This window comes from Nansenia antarctica (genome assembly GCF_963989245.1).
Source record: "Nansenia antarctica genome assembly, chromosome: 9".
Taxonomy (NCBI): Eukaryota; Metazoa; Chordata; class Actinopteri; order Argentiniformes; family Microstomatidae; genus Nansenia; species Nansenia antarctica.
Genome location: NC_137679.1, coordinates 13,830,691 through 13,849,596, shown reverse-complemented (window position 1 = coordinate 13,849,596; position 18,906 = coordinate 13,830,691).

Below are 18,906 nucleotides of genomic sequence, written 5' to 3'. Positions count from 1 at the left end.
TGCATGTGTGTGTGTGTGTGTGTGTGTGTGTTTTATCCTTTACTGTAGACTGTGAGAACCAGGGTAGTTCAGGGGTTCATATAGGCATTGAGTGAGTAGTTTAGGGGTTCATATATAGTGCCTTCGGAAAGTATTCAGACCCCTTCACTTTTTCCTTATTTTCTTGTGTTATACACTCAATTTAAAATGGATTAAATGAAAAATAATTAGCCATCAATCCACACACAATACAATACAATAAGTATTCAGACCCTTTTCTCTGACACTCTTAAAATGAGGAAAATATAATCAACAAATCACTCAATGATTGTTAGATTGTGGACTCAAATTGAATTGAGTCCATCTTAATAATTGATCTAATTTTGGAATTAATATCTTTGTTTTTTATAGGGTTTCTGATTTGCATAGGAATGGTGGATGGTGCCTCCTTCATTGTCAGGCAGACTGATGTACATTAAGCCTGTGTGTGTGTGTGTGTGTGTGTGTGTGTGTGTGTGTGTGTGTGTGTGTGTGAGTGTGCGTGTGCGTGTGCGTGTTATTGCGACTCACAGATGCGGCAGTTTGATACAAACCAGATTAGGCAGAATAACGCTGGCCGACATTAAACACCCGTTATTTATAGACAGGCGTTTGGAGCGGACCACCATTAACTCAATCAGCGTATCGTTATTTATAGACAGGCGTTTGGAGGGGACCACCATTAACTCAATCAGCGTATCGCCGCGTCCAGAGATTCGCCGCTGATAATCTAATCAGGTATGTAAAGCGCCGCAAATGTGATTTAGTAAGATTCTATTAGAATTTTTTATTGTTTTATTTTTTACAGGCAGGCCGGGGCCAAGGGCGGGGGGGGGGGGGTGGGTCAGGGACACCGTTGATGTCCTGTACTGTACGTACGCTGAGGAGCCATGAAGGAGGGAGGAGGGTGAATGAGGTGAAGGAGGGAGGGAGGGAGGAGAAGGAGGTGAAGGAGGGAGGGAGGTGAATAAGGTGAAGGAGGGAGGAAGGGAGGAGAAGGAGGAGGAAGACAGCTGAATGAGGGGGGGGGTATAGGGGCAGACAGGGGGGCCTGGTGGTGCAGGGGGGCCTGTTGGTGCAGAAGGAAGGGCCTGTTGGTGCAGGAGGGCCTATTGGTGCAGCAGGAAGGGCCTGGCTGTACTCTAGGTCTACAATGCCATATACTTAACTCTGACATATCCAGATAAAGAATGTGATTGTGAAATACTCTTTGTGGGGGTGTGGGTGAGTGTGTGTGTGTGTGTGTGTGTGTGTGTGTGGGTGTGTGTGTGTGTGTGTGTCTTATTGTTTGTGCTGGGAGGTGGGAGCACTCAGTCGCCTGGGCAAACGGACAGTAAATCCTTCGCTAGGAGATAGCATCAATATTGCATGCAGCTGTACAGGACTGGCTGGTCTCTTAAAGGGACAGCGACCAAATACCCCTGAACCACTCCTACAAGGCCCCTATGAACCCCTGAACCACTCCTACAAGGCCCCTATGAACCCCTGAACCACTCCTACAAGGCCTCTATGAACCCCTGAACCACTCCTACAAGGCCCCTATGAACCCCTGAACCACTCCTATAAGGCCTCTATGAACCCCTGAACCACTCCTACAAGGGCTACAAGAAAAGGAGATGAAGCGGAGATGAAGATGAGAGGAAAAGGAGAGGAAGAGGAGATGAAGAGGAGAGGATGAGGAGAGAAAAAGGAGAGGAAGAGGAGATGAAGAGGAGAGGAAGAGGAGAGGAAAAGGAGAGGAAGAGGAGATGAAGATGAGAGGAAGAGGAAAGGAAGGAGAAGAGAGGAAAGGAGGATATTGGAATACAGCTGTCTATCAGCAGAGTGGTCTACAGATGTATATCAGAATGGTCTACAGATATCTATCAGAGTGGTCTACAGATGTATATCAGAGTGGTCTACAGATGGGAGAGGGAGGCAGTGAGAGAGAGAGAGTGGGAGGGAGTGAGAGAGGAAGGAAGGGAGGGAGTGAGGGAGAGGGAGAGAGAGGGAGGGAGAGTGGGAGGGAGAGAGGGAGTGAGTGAGAGAGGAAGGGAGGGAGTGAGGGAGAGAGGGAGGGAGGGAGAGAGTGGGAGAAATATAGAGAAAAGCAGAGAGAGAGAAAAAGAGAGAGACAGAGTAGTCTTCAGGGTGTTTTGGTTTTATGGTTTAAGTATCGTACCCGTGAACATTTTCCAACTTACATCAACACAATTAAGCCTTCACCTTCTCATTAGAGCAGGAGCATTACACACGCATACACACACACACACACACACACACACACACACACACATGCTGAAACTGCTAAAATTGGCCTTTTGTTTCACGTACCCCTCCCTCCCCACCCACATGTAATCTCTGTGTGTGTGTGTGTGTGTGTGTGTGTGTGTGTGTGTGTGTGTGTGTGTGTGTGTGTAAGAGGTGGGTAATAATGGTTTTCATTTGGTTATGGCGGCTGAAGGGCCAACCTGAGAAGACTAGATTAAATCTGCAGCGTGTCAGAGGGGAGGGGGGGGGGGGGGGAGTGAATAGTATTCAGCTGTCAGTGGACGGGAGGTGAAAAATAACCTGTCATCACTTTCAGCCATCTTGAATACTCTCTCTTCATTCCTGAGGTGGGCAGAGGGGAGACGAAGAAGATCTGTGAGATAGAGAGAGGGAGGGAGAGAGAGAGAGGGAGGGAGGGAGGGAGAGGGAGAGAGGGAGGAAGAGGGAGAGAGGGAGAGAGGGAGGAAGAGTGAGAGAGGGAGAGAGGGAGGAAGAGTGAGAGAGGGAGGGAGGGAGGGAGAGAGAGAGAGGGAGGGAGGGAGGGAGAGGGAGAGAGGGAGGGAGGGAGAGAGAGGGAGGAAGAGTGAGAGATGGAGGGAGAGTGAGAGAGGGAGGGAATGGGAGAGAGTGAGAGAGAATCTCCAAATATATTCTAATATACAGTATATATGGAGGCAAACCTGTACAGGCAGAAATGTTGTCGATCATGTGATCGGTCTCTCTTCCTGTTCCAGTCGCTCAACGTTCATGGTCATCACACAACCACTCAAAACAGCTCACACAACCTCACACAACCAATCAAAACAGCTCACACAACCTCACACAACCAATCAAAACAGCTAACACAACCAATGAAAACAGCTAACACAACACACACACACACACACACACACACACACACACGCACACACACACAGTACACACCACAACACGCCACCACAACAGACCACACACCACACAAGACAACACCATGCACCACAACACCACACTACATAACAGACACACAACACACTACACAACACACCACCACAACACACCACACAAGACAACACCACCTCACACCACAGTACACACACACCACACACACACCACAGTAAACACACACCACACACACCACAGTAAACACACACCACACACACCACAGTACACACACACCACACACCATAGCACACACACACCACACACCATAGCACACACACACCACACACACCACACACCATAGCACACACACACCACACACCATAGCACACACACACCACACAACATAGCACAGGCACATGGTCTGATCCAACCCATCCTAAACCCTTGACCTGCTACTAGTCTAGACTAGGCCTAAACCCTTAATCTAGACTAGGCCTAAACCCTTAATCTGCTGCTAGTCTAGACCAGGCCTAAGGTGAGAGGGGAGGGACAGGTGAAGAGGATGGGGAGAAGGAGAGAGAGAGAGGGGAGACAGCGGAGAGAGAGAGAGGGAGGGGGGGAAGTGGAGGGAGAGCGAGAGGAGAGGGGGAGGTGGAGGGGATGGGGGAGAGGGTGGTAGAGATAGAGAGAGGGGGCGGGGGGGAGACAGGTAGCAATTAACAGCTCAGAGTGTTTCAAAACGCACACACACACACACACACACCCGCACACACACACACACACAAACACACGCAAAACGCACTTAATTACATTTTGAAGATGAAAAGCGGTGAGTCTGCTTCGTACGCTCCAATTAATTTAAATGTATGCAGAGAAAAGAGAGAGAGGGTCTGACCATGTTAACTTCACACGCGAGAGAGGTGCTTTTATAGTGCACACTCTATTACCATACACACACGGAGGGGGGGGGGGTGGAGGGAGAGAGAGGGAGGGGGTGTGGAGGGAGAGAGGTCGGGGGGGTGGATGAGATGGGGGAAGGAGGGGATGGGGAAGAGGGAGAATGGGGGGGGTGGTAGAGATAGAGAGGGTGGGGGAGACAGGTGGAGGGAATGGAGGAGAGGGAGAACGGGGGAGGGGTGGTAGAGATAGAGAGAGGGGGTGGAGGAGAGAGACAGGTGGAAGGGATGGGGGAGAGGGAGAGAGGGGGAGGGGTGGTAGAGATAGAGAGAGGGGTGGGGCAGAGAGACAGGTGGAAGGGATGGGGGAGAGGGAGAGAGGGGGGAGGGGGAAAGAGAGAGAGAGAGAGAGAGAGAGAGAGAGAGAGAGAGAGAGAGAGAGAGAGAGAGAGAGAGAGAGAGAGATAGAGAAGAGCAGAAAGGGAGGAGAGAAAAGCCACCAACTCAATCAGCACCCCAAAACAGGTCACAACACACTGCTGGAGAGATGGAGGGAGGAGGGGAGGAGGAGAGGAGAGGAGGGGAGGAGGAGAGGAGGGAGGAGGAGAGGAGGAGAGGAGAGGAGGGAGGAGGAGAGGAGGAGAGGAGAGGAGGGAGGAGGAGAGGAGAGGAGGGAGGAGGGGAGGAGGAGAGGAGGGAGGAGGAGAGGAGGAGAGGAGAGGAGGAGAGGAGGAGAGGAGGGAGGAGGGGAGGAGGGGAGGAGGAGAGGAGGAGAGGAGGGAGGAGGAGGAGAGGAGGGAGGAGGAGAGGGTCCAGTGTTGAGGTCCAGTGCTGAGATTGAGAGTAGAAGATCACCAATGACAGACAGACAGGCAGGCAGAAACACAGACAGGCAGACAGTACCAGTGTTATTATCCCTGTCAGGCCATATTCCCCATTTGAACTGTTACACAGAATCTTCTTTTTTTTGCCTTTCTGTCGGGATTTGCCTTCATTGTTGTCATGCGGTCAGTATGGAGAATATTAATTAGGGGTGGTTCACTGACCATTCACAAGCAACTATGGACGCTCGCTCACATGTGCAGAATTTCGAGTTGATTGTGATTTATAAAGGGGAACCGGCGTGGGATGTTCGTACGCACTGTGTTACAAATCAGAATATTTTTGTGAGTAAGAACTTTGTGTGTTTCGTCCGTAACCAACCTTTTCATGTCAACCCTCCGCAGTTTTATAAACGAGGCTGGTAACAGAGAAGGTAGTCTGAAATTGTCAGAATAAATGTCAATCTATTGCCTTCAAATCACATGCTCTTGCTTCTTGCTCATTTGCAGCCTCACATTCTCAGCAAACACGCACGCACACACGAATAGTGTATATTTATTTCAGATACTGCAGTGGAATATATCCTCATTTCCAGCTGACATCTTGTTGTGATATTTTTGTTTATCATGGTCATTTTGATTGGTCCAAAGTCATACATGTAACCAACGACTCTCATCATTATACAACCCAGTATACTAATCAGTCTGTGTTGAAACCCCGCTACAGTGTTTTCTGCATTCGCCACGCATGTCAGTAGAACTTGGTAATGTGATTAATTTGCAAAAAAAATGTTACAGTGCTTTCGGAAAGTATTCAGACCGCTTCACTTTTTCCACATTTTGTTGTGTTATAGACTCAATTTAAAATAGATCGAATTAAAATAATTTGCCATCGATCAACACACAATACCCCAGAATGACAAAGTGAAAACTACATGTATAAAAATTCATGACATCACACTGGTGTCAATTAATGTGAATGGGATTCTGAAGATAAGGAACATTAAGGCCCAAGTTATCTTCATTCAGGAAACACATTTATCTCAGGAAGAACATGAGAATTTAAAGATATTCGGTTTTAGAAACGTACATGAAGACAGAGCCGCAAAAGATGGGTGGCATTGTGATGTGTGTGGGAGATTTTAATGTGATATTGGATCATAAGATAGACACGACAAGTATAAAAAGAAATACGAGAAGAACTTAGAAGAACTTACCAAAAATCATGAATGGATTTCTGAAGGAACAGGGGGTGGCTGATGTATGGAGAGAACTTCATCAATTGGAAAAAGAATATACACATTACTCCAGCAGGCACAATACTCATTCAATACTCATTACTATCAACATGCATATATACAACCGCCATCGTGTAGTGAAGATGCAAAGAGACAGTTCCTCAATTCTCTTGATTTACCAACTGTTGGACAGTTGCAAAACAAAAACCTCACAGCTCCTATTACATCTGATGAAGTGTCTGAAGCCATATCCAGACTTAAGGCTAATAGATCTCCTGGAGGTGGTGGTTTCCTGTCGGAGTGGTACCAGGCCTTTAAAGAAGAACTAATCCCTCTTCTGACATCATCCTTTAATTGGACTCTTAAAGAGGGTCAACTACCGCCCTCATGGAAAGAGGCGATCATTTCCGTAATTCCCAAAGACAGAAAAGATACAGAATACTGTAGCAATTATAGACCAACATCTATGCTCATCTGAGGGGAAAGGGGTGTGTCTGGTTCAGTAGTGAGACATGGTTGTATAAAGGATTTCTGTAATCCAGATTTAAGATTTTTCTTATTCAGGGGGAGTTGTCTTTAGATGTCTTAGTTGACAGAACTCTTTCCACACGGGGAGCAGTGGTATGGCCTCTCTCCTGTGCGTATTATCTGATGTGCCTTTAGGTTTTCTAGTTGAAAGAAACTCTTCTCAAACTGGGAGCTGTGATTTCTTTCAGCCACATTCAGGGAACTCGGAATGAAATTATTGCAAATTATCAAAAACAAGCCTGGATTTTCCTTTATCAGCATGTAGTATAGATCTAGATGTATTAATTCTAGTTGGTATAGATCTGTGTGTAGTATAGATCTAGATGTATTAATTATAGTTGGTATAGATCTGTGTGTAGTATAGATCTAGATGTATTCATTCTAGTTGGTATAGATCTGTGTGTAGTATAGATCTAGATGTATTAATTATAGTTGGTATAGATCTGTGTGTAGTATAGATCTAGATGTATTCATTCTAGTTGGTATAGATCTGTGTGTAGTATAGATCTAGATGTATCCTTCTGTCCTAATTGGAGGAGGTTTTGTGTCATCCAGCCGTTTATTTGTTCAATGCAATTACAGAGATTGCCAACGGGACTATAGTCGTTCGGTGAGAGGGCTATGTAGATTTGAATGTCATCCGAATAGTTGTGGTAAGCAATTTAGTTCTTTTTTATGATGTGTCCTAATGGAATCATGTAGATATTGAATAGGAAGGGGCCAAGGATTGATCCTTGGGGAACCCCACATGACATTTTAATTTGGTCGGACACAAAATTGCCAATGGAGACATCAGCTTCTGTCCTGTAGTTGTACATTTATTTTATTAGGATAAACCCCTTGAGCTGTATAATCGTCAGCCCACCATCTCAAGCTCAACTTTAACAAGACTGAGCTACTCTTCATCCTTGGGAAAGCCTGCCCTCTTCAAGACTTCTCCATCACAGTGGAGAACTCTACTGTAACCCCCTCCCAGACAGCCAAGAACCTTGGGAGTGATCCTGGACAACTGCCTATCCTGTGCGGAGAACATCCTCTATCCTGTGCGGAGAACATCCTCTTAGAACATTCACTTCCTTAGTCAAATGTATCGATTGTAAGTCGCTTTGGAATAAGGCGTCTGCTAAATGCCAAAATGTAAAAACCATTGTAGTTATGTCAGTTCTCGTAAATTAGCCTACACCATCATAGTAAACATACATTTTTAGATTAGATTCAACTTATTGCAAAGTACAAGCATCAGACAACAAAATGCAGTAAAAAGTGTTTGTCAGAAATGGGATTCGAACCCCGGTCTTAAAAATAACATTATGTGCTAATGGCAGCGGCTGATACTACACTGCCATCCTGGTGATCTGATAGATTGTAGCCTGCTGCTAATTTCACCACAGTAGTGAATGTTCATTTATTTAAAAATGAACATAAAACAATAAGTAGGGGCTAGTATGACCTATGCATTTAATCTGTCAGCAATGTCTTGCCAAACCATTCCCTCGGCTTGTTAATTGCGTCAGTTTTTTTTTGATTGATTGAAAACTTTATTAGAAGATTTGCAGAAGTAGGTACATGAAAGTACATATTACATACAAGGTCATCTAACAGGATAAAAACCCAAGAAAGCCACTGGCTTATTTCAATTGGGGTCCTTGATTCTCAATTCATCGTTACATGTAAGACAGACAAAAAAAAACTAGTACTATCTACAAGATAATAGAGACAAATAACTAGTACTATCTACAAGATAAATATACATCCATCATGGGAATAACAATACAACAAAACATTAGGTATGTACAGCGGGTAGGACAGGTGGGGACATACACCACAGGTGGGGGCGGGGGACAAAACACAAAGTATGTACAGTGGGTAGTTCGGGTCTTTTAATCTGATTTTTGATTTAGAGGGTCCAGTTACGGATTGCAGCCTCCTGTAAATGTTTTTTGAGAGTGGTTTTGAAGGTGGGCAGTGTTTTGCACTCCTTTAAGATTATAGGAAGGGCGTTCCACATTTTTACTGCATAGTTTGCAAACGAGTTTATCCCCTTGTTTGTGGTGCAACGCGGTTGAACGTGGTTCGTGGAGCTTCCTCTGGTATTGTATGTGTGGACGTTGTTCACTTTTTGGAAGTATGTTGACAGGTACTTGGGTGTCTTTGTGGTGTAGCGTATCTTGAAGACCAGGCCCAGTGCAAGCTGCTGCACTCTGTCAACTACTCGTAGCCAATCAAGGCTCAAAAAATGAGCAGCGGTTAGATGTGTCCTAGGGTTGAGGCCTAGCAGAAGCCTAACCAGTTTATTTTGGGCTGTCTGGAGTCTTGTTTTATGGGCCTTTGTGGTTCTATAGTACCATGATGTTACGGCATAGTCGAAGTGACATTGCATGAGAGCTCCTGATAGGGTCCTCAGTGTGTTTTTACTGACAAGTGAGGATATCCTGTACAAGAATCTAGTTCTATGGTTCACTTTTTGGATTACTTTTGCTGCCATTTTATCTCCGGAAAGATTTGCCTCTAAGATGGAGCCCAGGTATGTAATATCCTCTTTTCTTGTGATATTAATGTTACCCACTTTTATTTTACAGTATTGCCCTCTTTTACTTTTCACTGTTCTTTTCTTCTTCTTTCAGTCTTAGTATCTTCTTTTCGACAAATCGCGAATTTACAATCCGGACTTGCGTGAACATTGGCGACACAAGGCTGATTCTAATTCGAGAAATCACTTGAGGCTTGAATCCCCATCGAGAGTTGCCTGAACAAGGCTTTCCTTTTAATCGCAAATATACTAATCAACATACGTGGAACACCCCCCAGGAGTCATTGTATCCATACCGTCATGACCTGACCCTGCTCTGCTGATGTCTTTATATGACACTGCTGCATCAACCCCACAACTCCTCTCAACCTCCCAGTAACAGCGTCCAGACAGACCCTCTCTACCCAGCACCTGCCGGCGTTCAGTGAATCTCTCTGGATGATGAGGATATGACTGGTCTTTTTCCACATCTCACTTTTCTGTTCCCCTTCAGCCTGACTCACTGCTGCCTCCTGCTGGGCTCTGATCAGCTGCTTCACCTCAGAGAGTTCCTACCAAAACAGCAATCCGATACACAAGTGTAGGTCTGATTTCGCCATTACATCTCAACATCACATCTCAGTTTTGGTATGTTGAAAATTACACACTGTACAAAGTATCACCCTTCTTTACATTTACTTTCATCCCAAGCGACTTACTACAAATACATTTAAGTGAGTCATCTATCCATCAGTCATAGCAAGAAAAAACACCAACTGATTGCAACAGTGGAAGAGGAAAAATGTCTGTAAAAGATTAGAATAAATAGAGTACCAGTTTCAGTTTCAATACCAGTTTCATAAAAAATCCTTAAGCTTTAGGCCATATTTGATTAACTTCCACCTAAAAACAGACCCAAACTAAACTGCTTATAACATTTGAAATATGATCATCAGATGCAAATGCAGGCTCCCATTTGATAGGTAACACCTTGAAGCTTGTGTGGATATGCTCAGACCATCATTCAGAGTAACATACTACCGTATTTTACCGGATGATAAGTCACACTTCTTTTCATAGTTTGGCTGGTCCTGCGACTTATAGTCAGGTGCGACTTGTATATCAATATTTATGTTACGGTACATGTGGGAAAACTAGGGTTAGGGTTAGGTGCTAGGGTGAGTTGGTACATGCTGGCATGTCTAACCCTAACCATACCCCTACCCCCCTAGCACCTAACCCTAACCCTAGTTTTCCCACATGTACCGTAACATATATATAATTTCATACTGACTGACATGAACCAAGGAGTAAACATTACCGTCTACAACCGCAAGAGGGCGCTCTGGGCTTGTGACAACTATATGCTGCTCCTGTACCACTGAAGAAATTAACTGAAACATTAACGGGAGCTTGGTGAACTTGCTTACCGGTAACTTGCTTGTTGAACTCGCTGGCTTGTTATGTTAATTTAGCCTATTCAGCCTCCCAGGTATGTTCTTTATGCTATTGTGTAGCTGAATAACTGTTCATGTGTTACATTAACATACCAGACACCTATTCAGCCTGTTGTTCTGTGTTCTATTGTGTAGTTGAATAACTTGCCTTTCCAGATTAAATGCCTGTTCTTGGTCTTGGATTTTGTGAAATAAATGTCTAAATAAATGTGATTTATAGTCCAGTGAGACTTATATGTTTTTTTTCCTCTTCATGACGCATTTTTTGACTGATGCGACTTATACTCCGGAGCGACTTATAGTCAAGGAGACAAATTGCAAATTTGAAAAAATTAAAAAAACATATTTTTAGATTTTCAGTCTTCCACAGATCATTGACCAGACTACTATAGGTCTAGGGCTGCCACGATTAGTCGACTAGTCGCGACGACGTCGCCGACATATTTGGTAATCGACGTCATCGCATGTTTTTTTGGAGCTGAAATAAGCGATAAGCATTAGTTTTTCTTCCCTGAAGCTGCCACTGGCTAGCGTCTCCCAGTGTCTTTGAAGTACATGCGCAGTGTCGCCTATTCGCCTATCATCCATCCTCACTATGGCTTTTGCCACTTGATTGACGTACAGGTAAGCCAGTCTGAGATCTGATCTTTTCACCGAACACACGGTTCAGCACGCATGCGCAGTCAGAAACCAATAACGTACAACTTCCATCCAGAATGGGAGGAGGACTTTTTTACACAATGTGATATTGGAAGTGCGTCTGTCTGATCTGCAAATCTACGATGGCTATTTCGAAGAAGGGAAATGTGGCAAAAGAGCGAAAACGTACGGCTGCAACGATAGCTTCTTATCGCGTCAGTGACGTTCTTGTTAAACACAAGAAGTCATTCAAAGACGGCGAAATTGTGAAAAAAGCGTTTCTCGAGGCTGCAGATAGCCTTTTCGATGACAGATCCACAGTGGCTGATGACACCTTGTAAGCCTGCCTACACCTTGCAACCAGCTCCTACTGCCCTGACTACTAGAAACTAGCTACCTCCTCCCAGTGCCAGGTCTCCCACTAAGGTAGAGAAATGCATTTATTTCCTCCTTTCAAACTAGGGAACTACCTGTTTTGTATCTGGTTTACTTTTCTGTTTTTTGGATCAGTAGTTGGCTATGGTACTGCAGACTAGGGATGGACGGTTTTTCGGTTATACCGAAAACCGGGGTTTATAAAAATAGAAACGGTTTTTTATCAAAACCGTCTGAAACCGGATTTTTTTTTTTTTTTTTTAGGCTGACAGCGCCAGTAACATGTGGGCTGCGTTCGTCAACTTGCTCTGAGAGCAACTTGCTCTGAGAGCAACGTCAACGTCAAGTCATTTGATTGGACAAGAGGCGTTCCGCGAGTGCTGATCAGATTTCCAGAGCGTGTTTGACGAACGCAGCCAGCGTCAGACAACATGTTGAGTTTTCCCAACCGAGCAGAGTGTCTGCTAGTCGCGCGCTGCACGGAAATGGTGACAGTCACGCAGAATGTGCCATTTCAAAATAAAGGTGTATCTTTAAGATGACGATATAGATCGATGTTTTTACATTGCGTGGATGCACCAAGATATTGAGAATGAATCATTCAATGAAGACGCTGTTCCAAGAGATGATCTTCCGTGCAGGCGTGCACCCTGGATCAGCGGAGCTGGTGTGTTAAATGTTCATGTGTTTTCATGTATGGTGTAGCTTACAAAAGTCTGCCTTTCCACTTATATTTGTGAAACTAAGTAGCCTAAATGTGTTGCGACTGTGCTTACGGTGTTTTAATGGTGTTCGACATGAGTGTATTGTAGCAGTAGGGCTCAATTATTTGAAATTGGCGCTCTTTTTTTTTCTTTCTTTTTTTCGGTTAACCGGAAAACCCCGGTTTTAGTCTTTGACGGTTTTTCGGTTTCAATAATTGGAAACCGTCCATCCCTACTGCAGACTGGCTGTCAGTGTGTGAGTGAGAGAAAGTGAGTGTGAGAGTGTGTGTGTAAGAGAGAGAGAGAGAGAGAGAGAGAGAGAGAGAGAAAGAGAGAGGGGGAGAGAGAGAGGTGGGGGGAGAGAGGGAGGGAGATAGTGCAAAACACAGGGTATAGTGCATCTTCTCAGGCATCAAACACATTTTTTAAATGTAGTAGAGTGCAAACTGCTGAGTACTACATTTAAAAAACGTGTTTGATGCCTGAGAAGATGCACTATACCCTTTGTTTTGCACTATTACATTACATTACATGCAAGTGATGCCAGAAATAAATATGCTGCTGCAAGCTGCAAAGTTCATTAAAATATCTATTTTTGAGTGAACAATCATTTTAATTGTCTTTATTTTTAGTTAGCACATGCCTACAACAACAACTAACAAATTCAAGCTACATTTTGAAGTCGATTCAGAAGATGATAGCTAAATAAGAGCGATTGAGTAATTGTGCGATAAGCTGTAATTTATGATATGATTAGTCGACTAATCATTAAAATAATCGGTGACTAATCGACTATGAAAATAATCGTTTGTGGCAGCCCTATATGGGTCACAAATAGACTTCACAGTGACTCAGTAACATGTGTGCAAAAATAATTGTGTTGCTACTGCTAACAGAACAGAAGTTGAGGCTTTTAGTGAGTGGTTCCCTTGAAACGTCTCCAGGTGTCCTGACATCTCTCACAAGAATCCATGTGCAAGGAACATTATCAAATCAAGACAGCAACACAATCATCAAATATATACAATAAAGCACAGTAATATGAACAATAACAATAAATTGTAGTACATTTGCAACTGGGTGCAATGGAGTAACCAGTGTTTCCCCTAGGTTTGCTGCCTTGGGGGGGTGGCATTGGACCGTGGCATGGACCCCCCATTTTGATGAGCTAAAAATGGACGGAACGGAATTGTGTCATTTCAACCTGCGGTGTAAGTGCAGCCTAAGAGTCTCAGTCTTAATGCCCATAACATCTGTTACCACCAAACAGTCTGACGCTCCGCCCCTACTCCTAACAGGTCAGGTGAATCCTGTGTTTATGGTTAATACAATGCTCCTAATGAGGTCAAACACACAATCCATTGGAGCATTCAACTCTCCTGTTCTGTAATTATAAAGGGCTTTGCTGATGACAGATACGCTATATGACACAACTCACTACAAATAAACTGATGTATCTGCCTCTGTCATCTTTCAAGGGGCAATGGAACTGTCAATGTCTGGACCATGACACTTTCTCTGGTGTGTCAATAGGTTGCTGGATATCGTAAACCTGTGTATTCTTCGATGTTTCTTTAGGTCTCCTAGTCGACTGAAACTCTTCTCACACTGGGAGCAGTGGTACGGCCTCTCTCCTGTGTGTATTATCTGGTGTGTCTTTAGGGTTCCTAGTTCAGTAAAACGCTTCTCACACTGGGAGCAGTGGTATGGCCTCTCTCCTGTGTGTAGTCTCTTATGTCTCTTTAGGCTTCCTGGTCGACTGAAACTCTTCTCACACTGTGAGCAGTGGTGCGGCCTCTCTCCTGTGTGTATTCTCTGATGTGACTTTAGGTTTCCTAGTTGACTGAAACTCTTCCCACACTGGAAGCAGTGGTGTGGCCTCTCTCCTGTGTGTAGTCTCTTATGTCTCTTTAGGCTTCCTGGTCGACTGAAACTCTTCTCACACTGTGAGCAGTGGTGCGGCCTCTCTCCTGTGTGTATTCTCTGATGTGACTTTAGGTTTCCTAGTTGACTGAAAGTCTTCTCACACTGGGAGCAGTGGAATGGCCTCTCTCTTGTGTGTATTCTCTGATGTGCCTTTAGGGTGCTAGGGTAAGTGAAACTCTTCCCACACTGAGGGCAAGGGTATGTATGTTCTCCTGTGTGAGCCAGTTGTTTATGGTTTCCTGAGAGGTAAGGCCTCTCTCCTGTGTGTATTCCCATATGTCTCTTAAAGTGGTGAAAGTGTGTGAATCTCTTCCCACACTGGGAGCAGTGGTACGGACTCTCTCCTGTGTGTACTCTTTGAAGTGACTTTAGTTGGCTCATCTTAAGAAAACCTTCTCCACATTGAAGGCAAGGGCAAGTCTTCTCTCCTGTGTGAGTCTGTGGGTGTGATTCAAGGAGAGATGGACAAATTAAACTCTCACTGCGGTGACTCTTCCGTCTTGAGCGTCTGAGTTGTTGATGGTTTCCTGATGTGGTGGAGCTGGGCTCTCTGTCTGAGCCTGGGTTGGAGCTCTCTCCTGTAAGAAAAGGAACATTTACAGGATTAGAAACAATTAGATTAGATTCAACTTTATTGTCATTGCAGAGTAAAAGTACCAGACAACGAAATGCATTTTAGCATCTAACCAGAAATGCAAATAGTGACATAAAACATGATCTAAAAACATGACAGTGATAGATAGGTACAGTATGGCAAGTATGGTAGTTAGAGGTATATACAGTTATGATCTATGTACAGTTAAGGTAGCTATGTACAGTATGGTATGTACAGATTAGATTAGATTCAACTTCATTGTCATTGCAGAGTACAAGTACTTTACAACAAAATGCAGTTTAGCATCCAACCAAAAGTGCAAATAGTGATTATACGGGCATTATATAAATACAGCAAGAATGGTAGTGATGTGCAGAGGTAGTATTGTAAACTTCGTTTTAGTTTAGAGGGATATACAATTATGGCTATATACAGTTGTGGGCTATGTACAGTGAGGTAGTTTATGTACAGTAGTGGGGTGTTATGTGTTTATAACATTAGGACTCCAGTTCCCAGTATGCACCAGGAAAGTAGAGCATGTGCAGCAGTTGCAGATACGCAAATGTTATCTGTGTTGTAGCCAACAAGTAAGCAAGTTGGCATTTTCTAAATACAAAGAAGGCTTATACCAACACCTAATACAAACATAACAGTGTGGGAGTACTATAAAGTGTGTGAGACAGGTGTCATAAATGCCATCTGCAATCTGTGCAAAGATGCACTTACTGTGCATCACGTAGCAGAGCATGGCGAGTGATCCGTACGGATCCCACGGTTCGGCAGGCATGAGTGCCGCAGATCAATTGCAAAATTTAAACAAGTAATAATATGTGTCGCGGTCTGGTGAACTTGCAAACAACACACTCACTCGAAGGGGTCAAAAAGTGAAAGTGAAACTTATAGTGTCAACAATGTCTAGTTTTCTGGGTTTTTCACAACACCAACTTGAAGTTTTAAAGTACCCACTCGATATAATAAACAACAGTTTAACGATCACTAAATACTTATAATTTGTGGATTGGATTCACTAGTCTCGTTTGCCGGAGGCTACCGGTAAGGGAGACTTGACTTGTAAACACACTTTTGTTTTAGCTCATGTTCAAAAGCAAGAACTGTGTGTTCATCTTGTTATGTGTAGTTATGTGTTTGTAGTTGTGTTTGTAGCATGTCGATGTTCTCTCAGCATGTTGTGATGTTATTAAAATACAGTTTAGACCAGGGGTGCTCATTACGTCGAAGGTAGTGTTGGTAGATCACACGGCATTGAAAAAAAATGCCGTTTTCTTTTTTTTCTGTGTGGTCCAGACGGGAGAGGGCATCACTCAGCCCCGCGCCGCCTCACAACACACACACACACACACACACACACACACACACAGACAAGCACACACACACACACACACACAGACAAGCACACACACACACACACGCACACACACACACAGACAGACACAAGCACACACACATGCACACACATGCACACACAGACAGACAGACAGACAGACACACACACACACACACACACACACACACACACACACACAGACAGACAGACAGACAGACACACACACACACACTCCGCCGCCCGGAGACGTCGATGGCACCTGGCTTGGCACTGGCCAGTCTGGTGTAAACCACTCAGAGCTCCTGAGTTAATGTTAATGGACTACGTGTGAATATTTGTTATATAGTTTAATAAATCTCTCCTTTGATTTTGAAACAGTGTAGCGTGGCCTTAATTTGTTATTATTACAGTACATTTTTGTGTTCGCAGCAATGGCAATATGTTTTATTTGGTTGGTAGATCTTGTTGAGCTGGTAATTTGAAAAGTAGCTCACAAGCCTAAAAAGTGTGAGCACCCCTGGTTTAGACCTTCGTAGCGATGTGTTTTGTTAGCCGCTAGCTGTTCGTAGCTGTGGCTGCGTTGAGTCACCTTTCTCCCATTCAGTGTTTGAGGTGTACCAACATTCAAATACGCCTGTCGTGTTAGATTTCTCTCAGATTTTCAATGTATGACACATCATTTGAAAGCTTACAATCTGTAGTTTAAGCACATGTAAAAACAGAAAAATTACTTGTAACTTGATTTAATATCTCTTGTAAATCACAATGTAGAGTTGCCATGAAAAGATAGATGCGACAGTTGCGTGCTTTGTTTTACTCTGAAGCGCAATGATAGGTTGATAATGAAAAATATATACAGTGGGTTCGGAAAGTATTCAGACCCCCTTAAATCTTTCACTCTTTGTCATATTGCAGCCATTTGCTAAAATCAATTAATTTCTTTTTTTTTCCTCGTTCATGCACACACAGCACCCAATATTGTCAGAAAAACACAGACTTGTAGACATTTTTGCAGATTTATTACAAAATAAACACTGAAATATCACATGGCCATAAGTATTCAGACCCTTTGCTGTGACACTTGTATATTTAACTCAGGTGCTGTCCAATTCTTCTGATCATCCTTGAGATGGGCCTACACCTTCCTTGGAGTCCAGTTGTGCTTAATTATATTGATTGGACTTGATTGGGAAAAGCACACACCTGTCAATAGAAGACCTTACAGCTCACAGTGTAAAGTCAGAGCAAATGAGAATCATGAGGTCGAAGGAACTGACTGAAGAGCTGAGAGACAGAATTGTGGCAAGGCACAGAATTGTGGCAAGATCTGGCCAAGGCTACAAAAAAATGTCTGTTGCACTTAAGGTTCCTAAGAGCACAGTGGCCTCCATAATCCTTAAATGGAAGAAGTTTGGGATAACCAGGGCCCGGATTCACAAAGCGTTCTTAAGAAAAAAATTGTTCTTAAAAACAAAATTTGTTCTTAAGACAAAATGTAAGAAGATTTGGTATTCACGAAGAAATTTTTTCTTAACTTTCTTCTTAAGATTTTTCCTAAGATAGAACTTAAGAACAAATGAGATTCTCGAAAACAAAGTTCTTAGATTTCTTCTCAAATTTCTTCTCAACTTTAAGAGAAGCTCTCACCTGTCTTAAAACATCCCGGCGGCCTAGTTCGTTATGTTTCTGCCCGAGCTGAGTCGCATTTACGTGCACTAGCAGCTGGGATAACGTCGATTGCCTATGGCTATGCTGTTGCAGTGGGGCTTTCTTGCTAGCTATCATGATTAGCATCGATTTTCTTAGGTAAAAACTATGCTTATTCAATGTACTAGCTTTGAAGATTAGGTCATGTAAATGACCCAGAATCTGTAACTTTTATAGATTTCCGTCTAATAATCAATTTAATTACATATTTTTACTGCCGGAGCCCAGTTACCATGGAAACGGACGAAAACATTAGTAGTAACTTAAGCTAATAAATAAAGATAGCTGAGAATACAGTTCATGACAGTTGCTGAAAACAATGAACAACACATTACACATTCTTAATATATGGGAACCACATGTTTTAATGGTTCAATTTACCTAAGAAGAATGAAATTAGTTGCCTCTCCAATTCCTCGCTTCAGGCAACATTGGCCGCCATCTTGGTTGATTTTCTTCAGCCGAAAAGAAATAGTCACATGACTAAAATCTGTATTCTGATTGGAGGATCCCGAAGAGTTGCCTGCTGCGTTGCCCGTGTATCATCGGTTTAAGAACTTCTTAAGTGGGAAAACTAAGAAGTTCTTAAGACATAGGACAATTCTTAAGAAAAAAATGGTGAATAGCGTTTAAGAACATTCTTAGGAACATCTTGTCTTTTTTCTTAAGAATTGTCTTAAGAAATATCTTAAGAACACTTTGGTGAATCCGGCCCCAGGACTCTTCCTCGAACTGGCCGTCCGGCCAAACTGAGCATCCGGGGGAGAAGAGCCTTGGTGAGAGAGGTAAAGAAGAACCCAAAGATCACTCTGGCTGAGCTCCAGAGATGCAGCGGGGAGATGGGACAAAGTTCTAGAAAGACAACCATCACTGCAGCCCTCCATCAGTCGGGGCTTTATGGCAGAGTGGCCCGACGGAAGCCTCTTCTCCGTGCAAAACACATGAAAGCCTGCATCGAGTTTGCCAAAAAACACCTGAAGGACTCCCAGACTCTGAGAAATAGAATTCTCTGGTCTGATGAGACCAAAATCGAACTT